The sequence below is a fragment of the Orycteropus afer genome, unplaced genomic scaffold, assembly GCF_000298275.1.
Source record: "Orycteropus afer afer isolate SDZICR_OR568_19922 unplaced genomic scaffold, OryAfe1.0 scaffold00106, whole genome shotgun sequence".
Taxonomy (NCBI): Eukaryota; Metazoa; Chordata; class Mammalia; order Tubulidentata; family Orycteropodidae; genus Orycteropus; species Orycteropus afer.
Genome location: NW_006921693.1, coordinates 4,293,514 through 4,300,850, shown reverse-complemented (window position 1 = coordinate 4,300,850; position 7,337 = coordinate 4,293,514).

Here is a 7,337-nt window from a genome sequence, read left to right as displayed (position 1 = left end):
AGCGACCCCTCCTTGGGTTTCCGAGGCAGTATCACTACGGAAGTAGGATTGCCCAACCTTCCTTCCAAGGAGTGGCTGGTGGGTTTGAACCACCACCCGTCTGGTTAGCAGGCAAGTGTCTTAGCCACTATGCTACCAGAGCTCCCCAAACTGTATTACAGGGACTCTAATTACCAGTTCAAAGGCAAGAGATGAATATGGACACAGTAATCAGGGGGGATTTTCTTGGAGGAAATGGATGGTGTTTCTGGCTGGAACTTTACACTATGCTATCTGGTTACTACAGGTTATTATAAAGCTAGGAACAAAGAATGATAGGAAATGGTATCTCAGAATTCTGACTCAGATTTTCTATCCTATATATATATATAATATATATCAGAAATGTTTGAAATGCACAGGAAATATTGGAGCTGGAATATGGGCCCTCATTTTGTTTGTGCTTATGGTTTTGGAAAAGACATTTTGTGAAAAGTCTAGACACTCTGCTAAACACTAACAATAACAAAAGCAACAATAATATAAAAATTAGAATGTATACAGCTCAGTATTCTGTCAAGGGCTTCATAGACATGATTTTATTTAAACCTCCCACAAGAAGTATTTTTAATCCCCATTTTATAGACAAAGTAACATTGATGTTTTTAAAGAAATTTTTATTGTGATTTGGATGGAAGTTTGCAGAACAAATGTGTTTTCCATTCAACAAGTCATACACATTTTGATTTGTAACATTAAATGCAATCCCCACAATGTAACAGCACTCTACCTACTTCCTCCCTGTTTTTACTATTTCCATTCATCCTTCTTTCCTATCCCTTCCTGCCTTCTGAGCTTTATCCCTGGGAAAATGCTGCCTTTTTAATTATGTATGGTTGAATGTTCAAAGGAGTGCATACCTCCCTGGTGTTACTGTTCACCTTCCGTTATTGTTGTTGTTAGGTCCTGTTGAGTTGGCTCTGACTCATAGTGACCCTATGTACAACAGAATGAAACACTGCCCAGTTGTGCACCATCCTCACAATCCTTGCTATATCTGAGTCCATCGTTGCAGTCACTGTGTCAATCCATTTCGTTGAGGGTCTTCCCCTTTTTCACTGACCCTCCGCTTTACAAAGCATGATAACCTCCAGGGAATAGTCCCTTCTGACAACATGACCAAAGTGAGATGAAGCCTGGCCATTCTTAATTCCAAGGAGCATTCTGGGTTCACCTTCTAGGCCTGTCTACTGTTTGGCTGAAAGTTGAGCCAAGGGGATGACTTCAGTTCCAGGCTTGAAGAGTGTCTAAGGGCCCTAGTTTCTGGGGTTTCACTAGAATCTCTCAGACTAGCCTGGTCTTTTTAAAGTAACATTGATTTGAATGTAAGTCACTTAGCCCAGGTTACACATATAGCAAATGTTGGAGCAAGGATTCAAACCCAACTCTGATTCTACCCCTTGTGAGAACACCAAGGCATAAGGACCCTGACTTGGAAAGGTAGTCATCCTTCCAGGACATCATCTAAGTATGTCTGGCTTGTTACTCTTAGCATCTCAGCATACAGATGAGTTGCTTTCTTCTACTGTGAACAGAGACACAGACATCAAAATGAAGGATATGATAATAAATGCTAACTAATATGTTGGCAAGAGAGTCCTTCCTTGTTTTGCTCTGACTATAATGCTCTGTTGTGCATAGAGTCGCTAAGAGTTGGAATCGACTCAATAGCACCTAACAACAACATAACCCCAGTATGGTGAGTAGTATTAATTCTGTTTTATATTTTACAAATGAGGAAATCTTGAGGTTGTGACTTCCTCAATATTGCAGACCTGAGACTAGATCCTAGGTCTTCATATCTCACATCTTTTACTCTTTGACCTATCCACACTATCCTTGGCCTTTAAGTATGGTCAAGGGTCTAATACACTAGTGAAAGATGTAAAGAAGATTTCCAACTGCTTCAACTCAGGTCTCCAGAAGCTTGCTGATAATTACCAAGGGACTGGTTACTACCATACCAGAGGTAAACACCAGGGAGGAAAGCAGGAAAGGAACAAATGTTTATTAGGGAAGTACAGTGAAACCCGTGAGCACCAGAAGTCCATAGACTGTCTCCTTTCTCCAGGTCTCACAAGTTTTCCACCTTCGATAGGGTGCAGTCTTACTACTTTTCTATCACTTGTTTTAGTGGAAAATATTTGCGTTTTCCTTTTCCGACAGGTTCCCGCCTTACACAGTTTCTAGCTCTTGGAGGTTTTACTGCACAATATGCCTGCTGCTTCCATGTCAGATATCTTTATCTGTGCCTTTCATTAATTCTCCAAACTCTGAATTGTAGATTTCCATGTCGGGCTGACTCGACGGCATATAACAACAACATGTCCAGTTCATACATGAAGTAGCTCAGGGATTGGATGGACCCTGTCCAACAACAAACAGCTGTTTAGGAGGCAAATGGGCTTCCAAGTCAGGTCTTCCCCGGTCCAGGGATGCCACAACAGCACCACAACCACCTGAGTCTGTGATGACTGTGTTCATCACACTTCAAATAATGACACTTACTTTACCAGCTACTTTGCATGCATTAACTATTAAATGCTCATAACAATCCTAGGAGTTAGCTACTATTACTATTTCTGATTCATTGATGAGGAATTTGAAGCACAGAGTGTTAACCAGCCAAAAGTCACACAACAAGACCTGGCAGGCTGGCATCCATGGTCATGCATTCTGGTTCCAGTGCCCACAGTCTTAACCACTACATCATCATCCGTGGTATAATATGCAAGAGTGAGCCTGTCATTACTCTTAAAAGGGACATAAGAGTTCCCAAAAAACTCAAGAAAAATGCTCAGGACAGATATGGATAAGAGTGGAGACATGTGATCACTTAATTTTGACTCCAGGCCTCATGGAAATCTGTGCCTCTGATGCCTGAAAGTTAGAGTCCGGGCTATACACCCTATGACATGTGACCAACTTGAAGAGTTTCAATGAGGGACAGAATCCATGAATTATTTTCACATTTTTGAAAATTATTTCTGGCATATGAAGAAGAGGTAAATGTAGGTCTTCGCAGCATTCAAAGCAGAATTTTCTGGGATAATCTTCCAGCAGCTCAGCTTCCTTGCCTTCCTGTCCCTTCCTCTTTGCCAAAGCTTACACCTTATTGAACAGACGCAGTGAGAAATCACTGTCATCCACCCATCGGCCAAGGACAGAGAAAATCACTCTAGTCTTAAATCTTAGTCACTGTTGTGACGGCTGTTGTACCGAAAGCTGACATCTCTATTGAGTTATCTGCTTTGACACTTTCACTCACTGCTTTTTGAGACATTTTAATTATCGCAAGGATTCCATTAGAATGTATGAAGAAAACCACAAGCTCTTGGAAATCCAGAAAGTTCAGGTTGTTTATGTTACTTTTTACAATGTATGTGACCTTATGTGCTCATTCTGTGCTAAGCATCCCCTCTGCAATTTGTTTAATTTCTTGGTTTTGTTAGTTCTTCTTGTGGCTGTTCTTCTTCCAGATTAATTTGAGTAATTTGGTAATCTACAAATCAGTCCTCTTGGCTGCCGGCAATTCTTTCTGATCATTAACCACAATGTTGAATAGCATGTCCCCCTTTCTGAGCTAACTAAGAAAAGATTTATTTCCATCTCATCACCTTGCTGAAATCCACAATGGGACTTTTTCTCTTGTGTAGATTTCGAAGTACAGTGTTTCCTCAGAAGCTCTTGGTGAAGGACGTGACCCAAAGTCGTCTAGATTGGAAATCATAAACTGTCTCAGAGGGACAGGATTTTAAGCTTAGTGTCTGAGGCATGGGACACTGTCCATTAAGAATGGAGTTGTTCGGGACCATCAGTAAGGAATAAGATTTAGAGATGAAAATAAATAGTGATATTAATAAATGCTTTAGTACTTGTCACATATTGAGTAATTAATGTGTGAGAAGGCACTTTGATAGGTCTTCTGAGTATAACAAACCCATAAAAAACAGTTGCTGCTTCTCATCTGAGTCATGGCAACCCATGTGTGTCACAGTAGAAATGTGCTCCACTGAGTTTTCAGAGGCTGATATTTTGGAAGTTGATCACCAGCCCTTCCTTCTGAGGGCCTCTGGGTGGACTTGAACAGTTAACCTTTCAGTCTGCAGCTGAGTGCACTCACCATTTCCACCACCCAGAAACTTCTCAAGTATAGTAGCCTATTTAATTTGTCATAAGGAAAATATTCTGAACTCCAACTTTTAAATTAGAAAATTGAGACCCAGAGATATGGTATAACACGCCGAACCTCAGCAACTGAAAGACTTGGAATCTGAACCCAGCTCTTTAGTGCCAAAGTCTCCTTGATATTTGTGAACATGAAAGAGAAACTGATCAAAGGATTTGAAGACAGAGGGCTGCTCTTGACTAAATAAGTCAATCTCAGGCTTAGGAGACAAAGAACATGTTATAACAGAAAAGAGGACATGATTTACAGACTGAAATGTTGCTACTGTACATGACCCTGAACAAAGTCCTCAAGGACACACTCAAGAAATGCTTCTTACTATTTTGATGTGGGATGTGTCGGTGTTAGCCTCCTTTTACCCTGCTCACTGTTTTAAGGCATATGAAAAAGGCTGGGTCTGCTGGGAGGGGCCAACATTTCCTGCAGTGCAGCAAAACACATTTCCCTGATTGCAGAGACCACTTGTTTCTGCCTCGTCTTGAGATTGGCCATCGGAATACTAGCTTTGTTGTGAAGGCCCAAGGTAAGATCTGTCACTTGCATTTTTGTTATGTTCTCAAGCCTTACTATATTAGAGTAGGCACAGTCACTTCTCAGGACTTATCTACTACTGTTTGGGACATGTAGGCACAGTGCTAGACTCTGTATACATTGTTTCATTTAATCATCACACAAAAATCCTAGGAAGTGGACATGTGATGATTTTGTAGATAAAGGGACTGATGTATAGAATGGTGAAGTAGCTGGTCAGCAGTCACACAGTTCTTAAGGGGTGGGAGAAAGATTTCACCCCAAGCCCAACTAACACTAACTCTATTGTATCACATTTGTTTATGTTTCCCTTATTTTATCTAGTGTCTCATTAGCTTCTAGAAACCATTTACTAGATCAAGGATGATGTCATCCTTTCCTTACTTATCTTCCTCACCCACTTTCTTTTTCTTTCTTCTCCATCTGTCTCTTCCTGTTTCTCTCCTCTTTCTTCCTGTCTTCCTCCCTCCCTTCCTCCTCTCACCCCTCACTCCCTTCTTCTTTTTCTGTTCTTTATTAAGTACAAATGATGAAAGACTACTTCTGACAGAACTTTTTGGATCCTTTCCTTTCTTTATTATCTTTCCAGACACCCTATTCAAATGCATATATATTAAAATAGCAAGCTGCACAAATGCCAACTGATGTCATCTCTCTTTATCTGCCATAACTTTTCCAAGGAAAGTTAAATTTTGAGGAGATTTTTGTGCCATTGTTTTGTCCAGAGTTTTATAGGTACTGTTTCAAATTATTTTGGCCAGCCGTCAGCATGGCCATCTCAGGAGGAGGGCTGGAGAGGCCATTATTGTACGTGTAACTGTTAGAATCGCAGGTGCTCCAAGAAATCATGCTTAGAACAGGAGCCTGAGACTCAGAGAGAAAAGATCACTTCCTTTATTTCTAAAATGAGGATCTTAACAACACCTATCTAATAAGGGGTTATGAATATTAAATGAATGCACATTTCAAAGTATTTAGAATTGTGCCTGGCACATGATAATCACCATAAAAGTATTTGAAAGAATAAAAGGAATAATTTGTCTTAAGGTCACAGAGCTAGAAAGGCACTATGCTTTTCTGAATAAATATATACCTGGGTTCCAATTCTGGTTCACTGTGTGACTTTGGCAAGTCACCTAACCTCTTGGAAGTGCACTCTGCTCCATCTTGAAAACCTGACTAATGATTTTAATTTCCTACTGTTATTGTAAGGAGCTTTGGTGGCACAGTGCCTAAGGCATTTGACTGCTAACCAGAAGTTTGGCAGTTCAAACCCACCAGCCACTGGTGCTATTGTGAGAGGTGAAATGATAACACAGGCAGTGTGTGTGGCTGTGATAAAGACCCAGCATGAGAGCTATGATTAGAGAAAATGTCAGAAGCAGTGAACCCGATCTGAGGACAAGTTCAATGCTCTTAATAATCTTGAAACATGTACGTGATCATGAACAGCAGATATTTCCTATCTATAGGAATAGTCATAACTAGCTGTATCCTGCATGGCTTGGGGGTGGAATGTTTAATGTATCTTAAGTCAACTCAGGAAAACCTATAACTTGAAAAAGAAACACATTCCAGACACTTTGGTTCCTGTCAGCAGCGTCATCAGTTCACACTTGGGTCATTGAGTTTCATTTGTATTCTCTGAAAATCAGAAGGGTGAGTAAGCTGAGTTCCCTATTTTTATTTCCATAAAAGATATTCTAAGCATATTATGTCTTTACCTCCTTTTGTTTGATTCTTTTGCTTTATCCCATTAACAAATATACCTGCAGTCATCAACCCATCAGCTGCTCCTCGAAAGGAAAATTGAGCAATCTGCTTCTGTAGAGATATGCTTTGGAAACCCAAGGAGGGGTCGCCATGAGTCAGAACCGACTCAACGGCAGTGAGTTTTTTTTTGCTTTTGTTATTGTTGTCATCAAATTGATTCCAATCCATGGTGACCTTGTATGTGGCTGCTCCATAGGGTGTGCAGTGGTTGATATTTTGGAAGTAGGCCTCTCTTCTGAGGACTCAGATCTGGGTAGACTTGAACTCCTAACCTTTTAGTAAGCAGACCAGGGCATTAACAGTTTGCACCACCCAGGGACTCCTTTTGCTCAGTCTTCCTTCTGAGGAGTGGCTGGTGGGTTTGAATCACCAACCTTTTGGTTAGCAGTCAAATGCCTCAGGCACTACACCACCAGAGTTCCTTTTAGTCCATTGTTGCTAGGTGCCATCGAGTTGTTTCCAACTCATAGCGACCCCATGCACAGCAGAATGAAACACTGCCCAATCCCTCACCAGCTCCACGATCCCTGCTATACTTGAGCCCATCATCGCAGCCACCATGTCAATCCATCTCGTTGAAGGCCTCCGCCTCTTTCATTGACCCTCCACCTACCAATCATGACATCCTTCTCCAGGGAATGGTCTCTTTTGACAACATGACCAAAGTAGGTGAAATGAAGTCTGGCCATTCTTGCTTCAAAGGAGCATTTCAGGTGCATTTCCTCCAGGACAGATCTGTTAGTTCTTTAGCAGTCCATGGTACTTTCAGCATTCTTCACCAGCACCACAACTCAAAAGCATCAAC